At 44.6% G+C, this 19,837-nt stretch overlaps 1 long non-coding RNA gene across 1 annotated transcript; it reads right to left on the minus strand.

Annotated features, from left to right (window-relative positions):
- Positions 1–7,287: 7,287 nt before the first annotated feature.
- On the minus strand, positions 7,288–16,253 carry LOC138662327 (uncharacterized). Its single transcript, XR_011318021.1, has 2 exons — positions 8,141–16,253; positions 7,288–8,082 (listed from the first exon to the last, which is right to left on the minus strand). It is a non-coding gene; the product is annotated as an uncharacterized lncRNA (long non-coding RNA).
- Between the last annotated feature and the right edge of the window lie 3,584 nt (positions 16,254–19,837).

Genomic DNA, 19,837 nt, shown 5'->3' on the forward strand with positions numbered 1-19,837 from the left:
ACAGACTACAAGTATGGCGGGATATAAACAGAACAAAGTGATACTAGGGTCCATAGTAATAGAAAATTACAAAACTTTATTTCTTAAAATACCAACAACTCAAGTGAAAGGGGGAAGTGTGTCACACATCTTAACACACATAATAATAATACATTGCAAGAATATGGACGCGCAAAGGAATAGAAGATGTGGTTATGAGGTATTAATCGCTCCCTCACCGAGAGCATACAATGTTCAAACGTTCATATATTCAATGTCAGTGAGGGTTTTCTAGTATATCGCCTCTACTGCGCCCAATAGAAGTGCCAAATCCCATATACTGTATTCTCACATTCAATTATTTTGCTAAGATGACCACAATAGTAATCCAAAGAGTAAAAATCATCATTTACCGGTAATCAAAGGCAGTCAGGGACACAGTCCACACCGCTATCCCTGCGCGTCCGCCCCGACGCGCGTTTCGGACCTTCCTTTTTCAAGGGGCCTGCATCTCTAATATGCATCTCATCTTTATATCCTTACCTCTACATTGCGGTCTAAGAGGGGCATCACCGCGTGACCAGAAGCGGCGGCCCCGGACGGAAATGACGAGCCCGTCTCAAAGCCAACAGCGACGCCGGCCGGCATTGGCGTCACATGGTGGCAGGTCCTGATAGACACCGCCTACCATGATGAGACGCCCAGAGCCGCAGGGACCAGGAGAATGCGCGCGTACAGGCAGGGGGAATCTTCGCTTAATACTGCTGCAATATTACACCGTGTGTACGTACATAGCCAAACACAGACCCACATATAGGGACTTAAACATTCAACAGAACAATAATGGGATAACAAGGATAACTGAATCAAATGGGAGAAAAATAGGAGAAAAATACATAAAGCAACACATTATAACTCCATAAACAACAATCACAATAAACTTCTGTATGAGGGAATATCATTGTACATTAATTCCAAAGGACTCGATTGGAACAAGGATTCAGTCTTTTCCACATTCTTTGTGCTTCCACTTAATATCTTATCCATATCTCATATTGTACTCAGCGTTGACACCCGATTAACAGACCACATATAGATGAGAGAATATACATACGGATGGTAACTATAATACAAATTAAAAACAATGTTAAAATAATGCAACGCAGGGTAACAATTGCAATGTATAAAAAGGACAAGATCAGAATGCCATACAGATGGGACATAGATCATAGGAATGGAGCAAAGCTGATATTCTCATTGAGTCCAGATGGATGGGCCGTATTAAGTGTCCAAATCCATCTGGACTCCAGCTGGGCCAATCTCCTGGAGACCCCTCCGCCGCCGACCCCGATGTCAATCTTGTTGATACCACGGATCCTGAGGAGGCTTCCGTCACAGCTATGATATTCCTTAAAATGGCGGGGGAGAGTCTTTAACATGGATGCGTCTAACTGGGTTGCTGCAGCTGCAATACCACGCACATGTTCTCTAATACGTATCTTAAATTGTCGTGTGGTCAAACCCACGTATATTTTATTGCATGGACATACAGCGTAGTAGATCACATTTTTTATCAGTACATGTAATCCGCTTCCTAATTTCAAACTGTCGTGATCCACTCGCATTCATAAATGTGTAGCAGCGGTCATTGTTAGGACACGCCACACACCGACCACATGGGAAGCAACCATGTGCCCCCGCCATAGTATCCAAAAAAGTAGTTACAGGCTCACTTACATAATGACTGTGGACCAAATGGTCCCGTAGATTTTTTGATCATCTCGCTGTGACGGCAGCCCTCTCTGGAAGAAATCTTGAAATTATGGGGTCGGCATTCAGAATATGCCAGGATCTGTCCAATGCCCTTCTCATATGTGGGAAACGGGAATGAAATGTTGTTAGAAAACGAACAATATCCTGGTCTTTGTTGGCGCTGGTTCCGTATAATAATGTATGTCTAGATGAGAACCTCGCCCTTTTATAAGCTTTTTTTATTTTGCAATTACTGTATCCCCGCTCAGCTAAATGGCCTCTCAAGTCTTCAGCTTGCCTCACAAAATCCTCGTCAGTTGAGGAGAGTCTACTGAGGCGCAAAAACTGTCCAGTGGGGATGGATTGAATCATATGTCCAGGATGGGAGGAAGTGGCTTGCAGCAGCATATTGGTTGAGGTGGGTTTACGGAATATATCCGTTTGTATCTCACCACACTTATCCCTTTTAAGTGTCACATCCAGGAACTCTATGGCGTCACTATCATATTTATAAGTAATGTAGATGTTCAGATCATTTTCATTACGTGACGACATGAAATCCTGGAGTCGTTCTCTTGATCCCTGCCAGATCAGTATAATGTCATCAATGTACCGCATCCAAGATAGGATGCGGCCCATTGACGACAACAGTTTCGGCAGGGAGAGGACCCTCTCCCACAGCCCCAAGAACAGGTTACCATACGCAGGGGCAATAGATGCCCCCATAGCTGTTCCCTGAAGCTGTAGGAAAAAGGACCCCTTAAAAACAAAAAAATTATGCGTCAGAGCAAACCTGATTAAGTCAATCACAAAATCCTAATACTTCTACCATAAAGGTATGGCGGGCAAATTATAAAAAGTGATATTGCAGCGTTGGAAGGGACCCCCCAAAAAAGAGCCACCTTCACAGAATGCAGCATTAGTGCTGCACAAGGTGGCTCTTTTAGTTAAAAACGCCAGGGAAGGTGACAGGTTCCCTTTAAATCAATTTGTCTATGCCTCCCCCTAGTAGTAGCTACAGGTACCCAAATTTTCTATGCAGCAGATTTGGAGCTTTGTATCAGAAAAAAACAGATCTCCGATGGCCATAGGGACATATTACAAACGTAATGAAGACAGAATTGAGCTCTATTTAGTTTACAAAAAATGGTATTCAAGGCAGGACAATCTCTTTAAGTGAATCAGTCAGCAGGATTTCATCTCTCAAACTATTTACAGGACAAGTCCAGCAATCCCTTTACATGGCCAGTCTGTTCTTCATTACTGAGAAATCAGTGTTTCAACCATACCTCCCAACCATCCTGGATCAAGCGGGGCAGTCCTGATTTTGACAGTCTGCCCCGCGGTCACGGGCGGGACCATAGTTTTCCCGCACTGCAATGTCAGCCTCAGCCTCATCCTACCACCCGCAGAGCAGCACACCACACCACATATAGGGCTGCTCTGTGCGCACAGGACCTGTGATGAGGTCACGAGGGGAGGAGTCAGAGGTCACATGATCGGGGCCTTAGCATATGCAGGACTCTGCTGGTTGTCATGGTGCTGGATGAGGGTAAGTTTATGTGTGGGGTCAGGAGGTGTCTACAGTGTGGATGTAGCAGAGCCGTGTGTACGAGGTGTACGGAGAGGAGCCGCGTGTGTACGAGGTGTTCGGAGCGGAGCCGCGTGTGTGCGAGGTGTACAGAGCGGAGCCACGTGTGTACGAGGTGTACGGAGCGGAGCCGTGTGTGTACGAGGTGTACGGAAAGGAGCCACATGTGTACGAGGTATACGAGGCGGAGCGGCGTGTGTGCGAGGTGTACAAAACGGAGCCGCGTGTGTACGAGATGTACGAAGCAGGTTTACGGTTTACGGGTGCAAGGTTTACGGAGCAGAGCCGTGTGTGTACTAGGTGTATGGAGCGCAGCTGCGTTTGTACAAGGTGTATGGAGTGGAGTCGTGTATGTACGAAGTGTACGAAGCGGAGCAGCGTATGAGTTGTATGGAGCAGACGCTAGCTGTGTTGGATTGGAGCAGATATTACTCCTCACTCTGACACCGACTGGCACAGGAGACACGGAGAGGTCTTTATCAGTGGTATAACGGAGCTGCAGCGACGTGAGCAGTCAGCGACGCGGCCCAGCTGGATGATATCATTTAGTGCCGCGGGAGTGGAAGCTGCCAGCTGCTGCGAAGGAGCGTGTTGAAGAGTGTGTGTAGGTGTGTGTGTGTAGTGATGGAGAAGGCAATGATGGAGGTGTGCGGGCAATGATGGGGGTGGGGTAACCATGTGTGGCCATTATACTGTACGCAGTATCATGTGGTGCCATTATACTGTACCCAGCATCATGTGAGGCCATTATACTGTACCCAGTATCATATGGGGCCATTATACTATACCCAGCATCATGTGGAGCCATTATACTCTACTCAGCATCATGTGGGGCCATTATACTGTACCCAGCATCATGTGAGGCCATTATACTGTACCCAGCATCATGTGGGGCCATTATACTGTACCCAGAATCATGTGGGGCCATTATACTGTACCCAGCATTGTGTGGGGCCATTATACTGAACCCAGCATCGTGTGGGGGCATTATACTGTATCGAACATCATGTGGGGCTATTATACAGTACGCAGCATCATGTGGGGCCATTATACTGTACAAAGCATCATGTGAGGCCATTAAACAGTAAGCAGCATCATGTGGGCCCAAAATACTGTGTGGAGCATCACGTGGGGCCAGTATACTATACGCAACATCATGTGTGGCCATTATACTGTACGCAGCATCATGTGTGGCCATTATACAGTATGGAGCATCATGTGTGGCCATTATACTGTACGCAGCATCATGTGGGGCCATTATACAGTATGGAGCACTGTGTGGCCATTATACAGTATTGAGCATCATGTGTGGCCATTATACAGTATGGAGCACTATGTGTGGTCATTATACAGTATGGCGCATCATGTGTGGCCATCATACAGTATGGAGCACTGTGTGTCCATTATACAGTATGGAACACTACGTGTGGCCATTATACAGTATGGAGCACCATGTAGGGCCATTATACAGTATGGAGCATCATGTGTGGCCATTATATAGTATGGAGCATCATGTGTGGCCATTATACAGTATGGAGCATCATGTGTGGCCATAATATGGTATGGAGCACCATGTAGGACCATTATACAGTATGGAGCATCATGTGTGGCCATTATATAGTATGGAGCATCATGTGGTGCCATTATACTGTACCCAGCATCATGTGAGGCCATTATACTGTACCCAGTATCATATGGGGCCATTATACTATACCCAGCATCATGTGGAGCCATTATACTGTACCCAGCATCATGTGGGGCCATTATACTGTACCCAGAATCATGTGGGGCCATTATACTGTACCCAGCATTGTGTGGGGCCATTATACTGAACCCAGCATCGTGTGGGGGCATTATACTGTATCGAACATCATGTGGGGCTATTATACAGTACGCAGCATCATGTGGGGCCATTATACTGTACAAAGCATCATGTGAGGCCATTAAACAGTAAGCAGCATCATGTGGGCCCAAAATACTGTGTGGAGCATCACGTGGGGCCAGTATACTATACGCAACATCATGTGTGGCCATTATACTGTACGCAGCATCATGTGTGGCCATTATACAGTATGGAGCATCATGTGTGGCCATTATACTGTACGCAGCATCATGTGGGGCCATTATACAGTATGGAGCACTGTGTGGCCATTATACAGTATTGAGCATCATGTGTGGCCATTATACAGTATGGAGCACTATGTGTGGTCATTATACAGTATGGCGCATCATGTGTGGCCATCATACAGTATGGAGCACTGTGTGTCCATTATACAGTATGGAACACTACGTGTGGCCATTATACAGTATGGAGCACCATGTAGGGCCATTATACAGTATGGAGCATCATGTGTGGCCATTATATAGTATGGAGCATCATGTGTGGCCATTATACAGTATGGAGCATCATGTGTGGCCATAATATGGTATGGAGCACCATGTAGGACCATTATACAGTATGGAGCATCATGTGTGGCCATTATATAGTATGGAGCATCATGTGAGGCCATTATACAGTATGGAGCATCATGCGTGGCCATTATACAGTATAGAGCATCATGTGTGGCCATTAAACAGTATGGAGCATCACGTGCGGCCATTATACAGTATGGAGCATCATGTGTGGCCATTAAACAGTATGGAGCACTGTGTGGCCATTATACAGTATGGAGCATCATGTGTGGCCATTTTACAGTATGGAGCACTGTGTGGCCATTATACAGTATGGAGCACTGTGTGGCCATTATACAGTATGGAGCATCATGTGTGGCCATTATACAGTATGGAGTACCAGTATGGAGTACTGTGTGGCCATCTTTTTTTTGTTTAGAATTATTGTTGGGCAGCACGGTGGCGCAGTGGCTAGCACTGCAGCCTTGCAGCGCTGGAGTCCTGGGTTCAAACCCCACCAAGGACAACATCTGCAAAGAGTTTGTATGTTCTCTCCGTGTTTGCGTGGGTTTCCTCCGGGTTCTCCGGTTTCCTCCCACATTCCAAAGACATACTGATAGGGAATTTAGATTGTGAGCCCCAACGGGGACAGCAATGATAATGTGTGCAAACTGTGAAGCGCTGCGGAATATGTTAGCGCTATATAAAAAAATAAAGATTATTATTGTTTATGAAACAGTGTGATCAGCAGAGCTAAATGGGAGTGGTTGGGGCGTGGATATGGGTGTGACTAGTTGTGAAATCGGTATGGTGGCCTAAAATTTGCCACGGCACACACAGTGGCAAACTTTGTCCCTCTTTCCCTTCTTGAAAATTTGGGAGGTATGTTTCAACTGATATGCAAATGAGGCTGAAGAGCTATCTGAAGGCTCTGTCACTCCAGCTCTATTCCCCGCCCAGCACTGCCTCCTTCTTCTTGACAGACAGCCTGTATGCTGGATGACTTCAGGCACAGGAGTTGTCAGCAAAGCAGGAGGAGACGGCACTGGGCAGGGAAAAGAGCTGGAGTGACAGAGGCATTAGACCTACATGTAGCTCTTCAGTCTCATTTGCATATCAATTCAAACTCCAATTTGTCACTAATATAGGAATGGACCAGCCATGTAAAGGGATTGCTAGACTTGTCTTCGGAAGAGCTAAATGCGCATCTAGTTTGGGAAGTGAATTCCTGCTGACATTTCCTTTAAGAAATAATCTCCTGCCCACCATTTTTGGGGGCTTTTACTCATTGCTCTCAGGCTTTAGCTGTGTCTTCATTTTTGATGAAGGCCACCAGTGGGATCTAGCAAACTATCACAGGGGCCCTGAATATAATGTAGATGCGGCCATCTTTATGGATAGCGCTATGTCACGTACTGCAGGATCAGGCTGCTCGTCATCTGACAGGCTCCAGCAGGCCACATACCACAGTGGGTGCACCGACCCCCCAGCCTCGGCGGGAAACAGCAGGGGAAATATTCTGTGTATTCCGATTATGGTGAAGAGACATAAAATCAAATCCAGACACAATGGGGTATTTTTAAAAAATATATTTACAGATATAACAATATATAATGATTTACAGTGTCCTCAAAGGCCTTCATAAAAGATTCAAATGAACAAGACCAGAAGAGTGAGACAGAGTGAGAGCAGCACGGAGACCCCCCTAGAGAGCGACCCCTCAGCAACATGCATGAGAGAGAAATACTGTCCGGATAGGGACATCTGGACCCAGGAAAGATGGGTGTAAAGGTACCTAAAGGTGTCACATAACTGTGCGGAGTGACAAAAGGGCCGTGTGTGCAGCGAATGGAGAGGACGGGCCGTGCGTGTAGTGACTGGAGAGGATGGGCAGTGTGAGTAGTGAATGGAGAGGACGGGCCAGTGCGTGTAATGACTGGAAAGGCCATGTGTGTAGTGACTAGAGAGGACGGGCTGTGCGTGTAGTGACTGGAGAGGATGGACAGTGTGTGTAGTGACCGGAGAGGATGGGCAGTGTGTGTAGTGACTAGAAAGGAAGTGCCGTGTGTGTAGTGACCGGAGAGGATGGACAGTGTGTGTAGTGACCGGAGAGGATGGACAGTGTGTGTAGTGACCGGAGAGGATGGACAGTGTGTGTAGTGACCGGAGAGGATGGGCAGTGTGTGTAGTGACCGGAGAGGATGGGCAGTGTCCGTGTGTATAGTGACCGGAGAGGATAGGCCTTGTGTGTAGTGACTGTAGAGGATGGGCTGTGCTTGTGTAGTGACTAGCGTAGTGTGTGTAATATCTGTAGTGGATGAGTCGTGTATGTATAGTAACCGAAGAGGACGGGTTGTATGTGTAGTGACCTGAGATGTTGTGCTGTATGTGTAGTGACCTGAGATGTTGTGCTGTATGTGTAGTGACCTGAGATGTTGTGCTGTATGTGTAGTGACCAAAGAGGATGGGTTGTGCTTGTGTACTATCTAGGGTGGTGTGTGTAGTGACTGAAGAGGATGTGCCATGTGTAGTGACTGGAGAGGACGGGCCAAGCATAGTGACTGAAGAGGAGGAGCCATTTGTGTCATGACCAGAGAGAACGGGCCGTGTGTGCAGTGACCGGAGAGGACGGGCCGTGTGCAGTGACTGGAGAGGACGGGCCGTGAGTGCAGTGACCGGAGAGGACGGGCCGTGTGTGCAGTGACTGGAGAGGACGGGCCGTGTGCAGTGACAGGAGAGGACGGGCTGTGTGTGCAGTGACTGGAGAGGACGGGCTGTGTGCAGTGACTGGAGAGGACGGGCCGTGTGTGCGGTGACTGGAGAGGACGGGCCGTGTGTGCGGTGACCGGAGAGGACGGGCCGTGTGTGCGGTGACTGGAGAGGACGGGCCGTGTGTGCGGTGACCGGAGAGGACGGGCCGTGTGTGCGGTGACTGGAGAGGACGGGCCGTGTGTGCGGTGACCGGAGAGGACGGGCCGTGTGTGCGGTGACTGGAGAGGATGTGCTTGTGTAGTTACTAGAGGGTTGCGAGTCTACAATCTCTATGTCTATATCCGCAGTTTTCCATCTCTCCGGCTTAATAAATATTGTTGCTTTGTTTTCGCCTTCAGTTCCGTGAACTGATAATAAATAAAATATTTCCGTATGAGAATACATTTTCAGTAAAAAGCGAGTCATTCTTATTTTTTTCCCTATTGAAACCATAAACACATTTTCGTAAGAAAACAAGATCACTAAAGTCAGCAGAAGAAAGCTCGGAGACTTCAGCGAGCTCAGTAATAAACTCCCTTTATAGCAGCTCACTCCACAGCCGGAAATCACTTCACAAAAATATTGCATAAGACTTGAAAATTGTCACCTGAACAAAATCAGAAAAATACCAAAATCTTGCATGAAATCTGTAAACGACCTAGAGCTACGGAAACGAAAAACCTCCTATAGATAGAGACTCTATATTTTTTGGCACACGAAGAGTACGAAAATGGCCACAAGACACCTGGGAGGAAACGGTTGACCTGCTGTCAAAGCACATTCATTGCGACCCCCTCCCCCAAATCCCCAACCCTATAAATTTCACAGCAGCTAAATTCATGAAAATTTAAAAAAAAAATTTTTTGTAGTGGGTCATCTCAGCGGAGCCGGGCTTCAATAAATTGACCCACAGGTACAGCATCATGTAATAGAGCACAACACCGGGGAGCAGCTTGTCTACACATCGGCAATGAACCTCCATATATGTAAGAAATCCGAGAGTCTGTACATGAGGGTCACCATTCAAAAAGAAAGGTGGGGGAAGGCTCCGGTAGCCCCAGCCTGGCAGTGGCCCTTCAGCCAGAGAGGGCCCCTATGTTATGTTTCATCCTGGAATAGCCAGCGAGCCCAATTCAGAAGTCCACTAGATTTTGGGGGAATATTTTTAGAAGTCATCAAAACAACTCAAAAAAGTTAGGTGCCAACAAGGGTAAACCCATAGAGGCAGTAGAGATTGGGTTCATGAAGCTGGTGGGCCCCGGGGTCAGCTTAGTGCCCACTGGGTAAAGGCAATCTTAATAATGACTTCTCACTGTAGTGTTAACGAACATGGCGGATTAGGGACAAGGAACCAGCACTGGGCCCTTTATGCCCTGTTGATTTGGGACACGAGACCTCACTCCGATTCTTGTCATGGGCCCGCTCTACTTTATGCCAGCTTCTAGGGGCATTGGCCACAGTCTGGTGACTAGTGATGAGTGAACGTGCTCGGATAAGGCGTCATCTGAGCATGCTCAGGTGCTATCCGAGGGTCTTAGGCGTGCTCAATTATTATGTTCGAGTCTCAAGGCTGTTCAACACATGAAGGGATTGTCTAACAAACAGGTAGTCCCTGCATGTGTTGTGGCTGTCAAACAGCTATGAGCCAAGAACATAATATTCAAGCACACCGTAGACACTCAGCACATGAGCATCCTTAGATAACACCTTATCCACACGTTTGCTCATCACTACTGGTGACCTTTTCGGGTTCCAACAATACCCAGCCCCTCATGGTCACAAAGATACCAATCAATACTATACAAGAATCCAAATAGGAGCCGAAAACTCTTATATACGGGCCTTAAATAAGATGGCAGCCAATTTGTGTAGACTACGAATATGGTTGCGGTGCCAATAAGATCCAATCTATTTTTGAGAGACTTAAAGGTGACCTGTCACTTGCCATAAAGATGTCATCTTCTCTGCCTGGGGTCGATGATGCCGTTCCCCTGTTTTTCTTTTTCTCCTGCACCTCTCCTTTCCTGAGATACAGCTTCATCTTATCTGTAGATACATTTTGCATTTTTAGCCAAGTGGGAGTTGTCTTGAAGAACTTGCCTATGGAGTAAAGTGAAGACAGCGCCTACTTGGCTAAAAAAAAGACAAGATTTATTTAGAAGGGAGAAGAGGCCATATCTCAGAAATACAGAGGCTCAAGAAAAAAAGAAAAACATCCCCACATTCAGGAGAGCAGCGGCATTTATACCAGGTAAAGCAATGACATATTTATGGCAAGAACATTACCCAAATCTTACGTTAAGGCATTGAAAAGGGGGTCTCGGCCCGTTATGCCAGCTATCTAATTACTATACAGTACGGGGTGTGGGGTGAGCACTGACAGGCTCCTCGCCCCTTCTTTGCCCCTGTCTGTAAGGTTTGTACATGAAGTGATCAGAGGCAGACTGGTTACTAAGGATGCATTTGCCTAGCAACCCATATAAGAAACCTATGGATGGTAAGTAGAGTATCCATGTTAACCAGCCTGTCACCTGAGTAATGGAGGAGCAGTCAGGCAGGGGTCGGCCTGCACAAGTAATCAGATTTATTGGGAAACCAAGAAACATAAATCCCCCATAAAACTGGATGCTAATATGGCTTTTAGTTAACATGAAACGGACTGGCGACATATGGCTGACTCTACATACTAGGCCGCAATATGTCTCCTGCTCTACCAGGATCCTATAAAAAGGGAAAAATCGCCATAACCAATCAGAAGACAAAGAAAGTAACCTGGGAACTTGATTACTTGCTGAGGGCAATGCCGCCATCTTCTTTTAAAAAATAAGCGATAGCGTGAAGTTATCAACAGAGGGAGTGACCCCTATTGGTTCATGCCGATACCCCCCAAATGCTGTAACTTGCTCCCTCTCGTTACCATCTTTGCCAACATAGTGCCCATGAAGGGGCGGGTTCACACAGGACCAAGCCCACCCGGGCCACGGGGCTTGTTGACAAATATCTTCCGTCTTGACCTGGGGTACAATTCCATCCAACCCACTAAAAATACCCACACAAACGTATACAAAGTGCAGACCTCCACACTGGCAAAGCAGCAAGTGGCACAAGTGGAGAAAAAGCCTGACCCCGCACCCAGGACGGGCAGCGCCCAACAGTAAGGTTTCTGAAAAGACGAGACCTCGCTGGATCATGCAAAAAGTGACACGTGAAGAAAAAGACACTCATCCACTCACCGCAGACACGCACGCTCACACATTTTGGTAAAGTTTTGATACCAGCGCCCCTCACCCCATCGTAGGGTTACAGGCAGTCTTATAAGACGGGGAGGGGACTGTGCATCCATAATAATGCAGATTATAAAAATAGGCTACGCTCTCTGAAGTCTGCCCGCAGAATTCACCATTGTGTATCCTTCCCATAAACCTCTCTGCTATACCCAGAATCCACTTCACTCCCCTCAATATAAATAGCTCTGTGCCTTTAAGAGTATCATCTGTTGAATCCATAGTAATATAATATATAATGTATACACGATGCTATATAATATATATGATGTCTGCATAGAGCTAGCTTGATGCTGGAGTTAGCAGCAATGGCAGTATGAGGACCCCCAATGCAAGATTTATAGGGGCCCGCAATTACCACATGCCATTTATAGTACTGAAGTCCTATTAGGTGGTAAGGGGTCAATAGTCCCCCTGGGCCACCAGGCCCCCTGTACCCATATAAGGCATCTGTCATCAGTCACTCAGCACCAGGCAGATTGTACAATGGGCCATTACACCTGAGGGGGGGTCATTTTCTGGCATTTCTGTCCCCCCTAACAATCCCATTACCTTTTTTATTCATATACTTGTGCATATACCACCTAGACCCATAAAAGGATAAACTAGTGGGGCTACGAGCTCCCACCCAACTATGCAGCTTATTAAATCACATGACCCTGGTATCCAGCTGAACAGGACTTCTGGTAGGAGAATGTGAGTCTAAGCTTCTGTCGACCAATCAACATCACTGGGAGCACTGAAAGCTCCTCCGAAATGTGAGTTTTAGCTGAATGCCAAGCATCTTATAAATCCCAGCAAATATGCGACTTCCAAATGTCCTTTTCAGCTGGATGCCAAGCACCTCATAAATCAAAGCAAATATGCTCCTCAAAGGTGTCCTTTTCAGCTGGATGCCAGGCACCTTATCAATCCCAGCAAATATGCTCCTCACAAATGTCCTTTTCAGCTGGATGCCAGGCACCTTATCAATCCCAGCAAATATGCTCCTCACAAATGTCCTTTTCAGCTGGATGCCAGGCACATTATCAATCCCAGCAAATATGTGACTCCCAAATGTCCTTTTCAGCTGGACGCCAGGCACCTTATCAATCCTAGCAAATATGCTCCACCCAAATGTCTTCTTCAGCTGGATATCAGAAATGTTATGAATCCCAGCAAATACATCCAGTCTAAATATCCTTTTCAGATGGATGCCAGACATGTTATAGATCTCGCCAAACATGCTCCAAACTTAAACGCCCCATAAATTAACCTTTTATGACTCACTGTCAGATTAGTTATAACAGTCGTGATTGACTAACTCCCATTTTGCAGTGAAGCCTTAGGATAACACTCCTTTCTCCCTGCAAAACACGGCCATAAAACATTAACCCTTCATCCGCTAGCGGACCAAGATAGCAAATAACTAGTTGCATCGGGTGCATGCAGGATGATTATGCTGCAATTTTTGATGCCTTTTTTTTTTTTTTACAGTAATTAAAAGAATAAATAAATTTGGCACATTTGTGACATACTGAATAAAAAATGTGCCCAATGGGGTTTTCCAAAAGAGAACACCCCCCCTTTTTTTTGTCCTTTTTAAATAGGAGGCAAATACTGACCAATCAAATTAAAGTGGTTAACGATAAAACTCCGCCCATTTTTAAAGGGTCCCCAGACATTCTGTTCTTTTCAGAAAGTCCGAGCACTTCTCTCCGCCTGCTCCATCTTTCTGTACGTCCCTATAATGAATATATATACAACCTCGAAGCAGACATTAAGAAAAATAAAGCAAAAAGCACACGGACAGTGTTGTGCTTGAAGATTTCAGCAGCAAAGGCAAAGTTTTACATCAGATACTCCGCCGGTGGAACCGCTGGAGGACACAGCCCACGACCCGGTATGACTGTGCAGGAAAATAGCGTTGCTTTTGTTTTTTTTCCCAGAAGCCCTTTCAAGGACAAGACGCCCCTGTGGTTAATAGAGAAAGGCCTTAGGAAAGGCGAGGGGGAGCCACAGAGACCACACACCCCTGCAAATAAAAAATATGGCACCCTGAAATGTCTATGTTGTGGAGGTGTCACTGGGCTCCCCCGCTGTCTGGCATCTGTGGAACATTCCTGAGGAGTTCTTTGGAATCGGTGGAAGGTGACCACCAAGAAGGGAATGTGAGATACAGACTGTTCCATGATCGGTTATCAAGAAAGGGGAGAAGCACAAAAACCAACATCAGATTATATACAGAGAAAGCAGCGACCCACCATAGAAGTGCTCACAAGGGGGTTAAGAGATCTGGATGATGGATCTAAAATATGGATCATTACTGGAAATATAGAGATCTGGATGATTGATTTACAGGTATGGATGATGAATGAGACAATCGAGAGAGATGGATGATGGATCTAGAGTTCTGGATCATAGCGGATAATATGGAGTTATAGAGGGCAGATTTAAAGATATGCGTGATAATTGATAATATAGAGATATGGATGATGGATCCATATATATGGAGGACGACTGAGAATATCGAGAGCTGGGTGATGAATCTAAAGTTATGGACGAAGGATCTATAGTTGTAGATCATGATTGAGAGTATAAAGATCTGGGTGATGGACCTAGAGCTGCGGTTGATGACCGAGAACATAGAGGTAAAGATAATAGATGTAAAGGTCTGGGTGATGACTGACAATATAGAAACCTGGATGATGGTTCAAAAGATATGGGTAATAACTGAGACATTTTGGAAAAATTTGGATGATGATTGAGACAACTGGATAATGGATTTCGATGAGGGGGTAATAACTTAGATATAGAAGATGTTGATGATAACTGAGAATACGGAGCTTTGGATGATGGATCTATTCTAGAGGTAAGAATAATAAATTAAATAATCTAAATATATGGTTGAAGGATCGAGAAATGTGAGTGATGGATGAGAATATAGAGGTAATGATGATGGATGCTGTTATGTGAATGATCACCGAGACATGGAGATATGGAATAAAGTTCTAGGCACATGGATGATGGAGCGAGAGACTCTAGAGATATAGATAATGACTATGAAGTTGGGGATGATGGATCTAGAGATATACCGTAGATGACGTCTAAATGGATGATAGATATTAACTGAAACAACCAAGCTATATGAATACCAACAAACAAATAGTGCTATAAATATTCATAAAACGTATATTTTATTTCAATATATAATTGACCACTACATACACATGTATGTACATGTATGAGAAGATAAATGCATAATACAAGGAAAATTCCAACTGTCTATAAAGTATATCCCTAGACTTCCAGGGAGGACTATGTCTACTTACGGTAGTTACAAAGACTGTACTTACGTGATGCGCCAAAAAGGTGTACATACATGTGTATGCAGTAGTCTATTTAGGCTACTCTGTTTTGTTCATTATTTAACATTATTGTCATTTATATATTGAAATAAAATATATACAGTGGGGCAAAAAAGTATTTAGTCAGTCAGCAATAGTGCAAGTTCCACCACTTAAAAAGATGAGAGGCGTCTGTAATTTACATCATAGGTAGACCTCAACTATGGGAGACAAACTGAGAAAAAAAAATCCAGAAAATCACATTGTCTGTTTTTTTAACATTTTATTTGCATATTATGGTGGAAAATAAGTATTTGGTCAGAAACAAACAATCAAGATTTCTGGCTCTCACAGACCTGCAACTTCTTCTTTAAGAGTCTCCTCTTTCCTCCACTCATTACCTGTAGTAATGGCACCTGTTTAAACTTGTTATCAGTATAAAAAGACACCTGTGCACACCCTCAAACAGTCTGACTCCAAACTCCACTATGGTGAAGACCAAAGAGCTGTCAAAGGACACCAGAAACAAAATTGTAGCCCTGCACCAGGCTGGGAAGACTGAATCTGCAATAGCCAACCAGCTTGGAGTGAAAAAATCAACAGTGGGAGCAATAATTAGAAAATGGAAGACATACAAGACCACTGATAATCTCCCTCGATCTGGGGCTCCACGCAAAATCCCACCCCGTGGGGTCAGAATGATCACAAGAACGGTGAGCAAAAATCCCAGAACCACGCGGGGGGACCTAGTGAATGAACTGCAGAGAGCTGGGACCAATGTAACAAGGCCTACCATAAGTAACACACTACGCCACCATGGACTCAGATCCTGCAGTGCCAGACGTGTCCCACTGCTCAAGCCAGTACATGTCCGGGCCCGTGTGAAGTTTGCTAGAGAGCATTTGGATAATCCAGAGGAGTATTGGGAGAATGTCCTATGGTCTGATGAAACCAAACTGGAACTGTTTGGTAGAAACACAACTTGTCGTGTTTGGAGGAAAAAGAATACTGAGTTGCATCCATCAAACACCATACCTACTGTAAAGCATGGTGGTGGAAACATCATGCTTTGGGGCTGTTTCTCTGCAAAGGGGCCAGGACGACTGATCCGGGTACATGAAAGAATGAATTGGGCCATGTATCGTGAGATTTTGAGTGCAAACCTCCTTCCATCAGCAAGGGCATTGAAGATGAAACGTGGCTGGGTCTTTCAACATGACAATGATCCAAAGCACACCGCCAGGGCAACGAAGGAGTGGCTTCGTAAGAAGCATTTCAAGGTCCTGGAGTGGCCTAGCCAGTCTCCAGATCTCAACCCTATAGAAAACCTTTGGAGGGAGTTGAAAGTCCGTGTTGCCAAGCGAAAAGCCAAAAACATCACTGCTCTAGAGGAGATCTGCATGGAGGAATGGGCCAACATGCCAACAACAGTGTGTGGCAACCTTGTGAAGACTTACAGAAAACGTTTGACCTCTGTCATTGCCAACAAAGGATATATTACAAAGTATTGAGATGAAATTTTGTTTCTGACCAAATACTTATTTTCCACCATAATATGCAAATAAAATGTTAAAAAAACAGACAATGTGATTTTCTGGATTTTTTTTTCTCAGTTTGTCTCCCATAGTTGAGGTCTACCTATGATGTAAATTACAGACGCCTCTCATCTTTTTAAGTGGTGGAACTTGCACTATTGCTGACTGACTAAATACTTTTTTGCCCCACTGTATTTTATGAGACTTTATAGCACTATTTTGTTGGTATTCTTTGTTGAGCAGTACGTCTCTGTATTTGTGATTGATATGTGCTCATTGCTTGTTGGAAACACGTAGAAATATGGGTGATAGAATCTAGATAAATGGTTTAGGGGTGAAATAATCTAGATATAAGGTTGATAACATCTAGAAATCTGGATGATGGATTGGATAAGAACTTCTAGATTGATATACGATGGGTAAGAAAATCATAGAAATAGGTCATATTGATAGAATCTATAGAGATAAGATGAGAAATTTTGTAATTTAAAGAAACTAGCTAGAAATTAGATAACACTGGTCTACAAAAAAAAATAATTTCTGGCATGGACTTTAAGAACAGTTTTACACTAATTTGAGGGTGCTGAATTCAAATCTGATCTTATAATTTCTCTATCACATCACGTTTTTGCGCTATTAGTATATTGCCCATTTTCATGAATTCCATGATAAATATAAGTAGTGTATGAAAAGTGCCGGTTTATACGATTCACTAAGGTAAATTTAGTTTTCATTTAGTCTCCCAATAAATGTGAGAATATCTTTGTTTTCTTTGAACATGCATAATTCCCATTTGTTATGATAACACCCTTGTTTTCTGTGCTACTGGGACAGTAGAGCTACAGCAGAGCGTTGGGTGAAAACTGAATGGCCTCAGCGACAGAGTTTGGCATCTGGCGATAAAGGCCCCTTCACATTAAGCGACGCTGCAGCGATACCGACAACGATCCGGATCGCTGCAGCGTCGCTGTTTGGTCGCTGGAGAGCTGTCACACAGACCGCTCTCCAGCGACCAACGATGCCGGTAACCAGGGTAAACATCGGGTAACTAAGCGCAGGGCCGCGCTTAGTAACCCGATGTTTACCCTGGATACCATGCTAAAAGTTAAAAAAAACAAACACTAGATACTTACCTACCGCTGTCTGTCCTCCAGCGCTGCGCTCTGCTTCTCTGCTCTCCTCCTGTACTGTCTGGGAGCCGGAAAGCAGAGCGGTGACGTCACCGCTCTGCTTTCCGGCTCACAGCCAGTACAGGAGGAGTGCAGAGCGCAGCGCTGGAGGACAGACAGCGGTAGGTAAGTATGTAGTGTTTGTTTTTTTTTACTTTTAGCATGGTAACCAGGGTAAACATCGGGTTACTAAGCGCGGCCCTGCGCTTAGTTACCCGATGTTTACCCTGCTTACCAGTGAAGACATCGCTGGATCGGTGTCACACACGCCGATCCAGCGATGTCTCCAGGGAGTCCAGCGACGAAATAAAGTTCTGGACTTTATTCAGCGACCAACGATCTCCCAGCAGGGGCCTGATCGTTGGTCGCTGTCACACAGAACGATTTCATTAACGATATCGTTGCTACGTCACAAATAGCAACGATATCGTTAACAATATCGTTATGTGTGAAGGTACCTTAAGAATGTCATCCATGATCCTCTAGTGGATAGGAAGGACATTGTCTTTCCTCCCTTACACCTAAAACTTGGATTGATGAAGCAGTTCGTCAAAGCTCTCAATCACAGTGGAGAATGCTTTAACTATATATGTTCAACTTTTGCTGGTCTTAGTGTAGAGAAGAAAAAGGCTGGAATATTTGATGGACCTCAAATAAGAACACTTATAAGAGACCCAAATTTTATCACATCAATGAATGAGACAGAAGAAAGAGCTTGGAATGCATTTTGTAATGTGGTGCAGAGTTTTCTAGGGAATAAGAAAGCAGACAACTATGAAGAGATTGTGGAAGAGCTACTAATGAGTCTGCGAAATCTTGGATTTAGAATGAGTATCAAGATTCACTATTACACAGCCATTTGGACTTTTTTTTCCAGAGAACCTTGGGGATATGAGCGAGGAACAAGGGGAGCGTTTTCACCAGGACATTAAAACAATGGAAGAACGGTATCAAGGCCAGTGGGACTCCCATATGATGGCTGACTATTGCTGGAGCTTGATGAGAGACAACCCAGAAGCCGTACATCACAGATCAGCCAAGAAAAGAAAGTTCAAATAAGTGCCATTTGTCATTCATCTGTGTGCCATATATATGTGTTTTTAGATTTTGTGGTTTAATTCTGTAAGTCTATTTGATTTGCTGTACATAGACTTTGTAATCTTTGTTATTTCTTGATTAAAAATTTACAAAATGTAGTACTGAAAATCATGTGTTTCTATCATAAAACATTAGGAGTAATTTTCATCAAAAATTGAAAATATCTCGAAATCCTGATGTGATAGCCAAAAACGGAGTTCATATTCGTAATCAGCAACCAAAATTGACTTAAAATATGTTTTAAAACCTTTTGCCAGAAAAATTGCGTTGACCAGTGTAATCTAAAGAACTACAAAAAGGAAGGGATGAAGAGGAATGGATGATGAATAAGAGACTATATGAAGGCTATGGAAATCAAGAACGTTTAGGGGTTAGATGATCCAAGAGAAGAAGGGGTGAGGTCCCTATGGAATAGAGCTAGTGCTCTGAGATAGGGGCGTAAGTGTCATCAGGGGGGTAGGGATGACCTCCATGACAGGCGGGTGATGAAGCAGCTGTTTTCTACTCATCAAGAAATAATTAATTTCATTTGCTTTGAGAATTAAAAAATATCTAAAACCTACATCCTAGAACAGCAGTGAGCAATCCCAAGCCTGAATCAGCCAATGATAGGGGAAGGCGGGGGCAAAAAATGAGGTGTACTAAGTATTTCACCCCTGACAATCAGAGCCCCACCGACCCTTCGATCAAAACAGAAAAAAACTGTTGACCCCTTTTGGTTGCCCACCGCCATTCTAGTCTACTCCGATTCAGTACATGCATCAGTTATCCACATAACCTAAAAAAGAGGTGGAGGGGCACCAGAAAAAAACAAATCCCGAACAACAAAAACTTATGGCAGGTACGAGAAAAGTAAACTGGAAAAAAAAGGTAGCAACACAAAGTCTAAAAATATAGTCTTGTGTTCATTGGTGGCTGAACTTTCTGCTGCTCGAGAAGGAGGTGAGGAGACAAGTGGGTA

The sequence above is a fragment of the Ranitomeya imitator genome, chromosome 2, assembly GCF_032444005.1.
Source record: "Ranitomeya imitator isolate aRanImi1 chromosome 2, aRanImi1.pri, whole genome shotgun sequence".
Classification (NCBI taxonomy): Eukaryota; Metazoa; Chordata; class Amphibia; order Anura; family Dendrobatidae; genus Ranitomeya; species Ranitomeya imitator.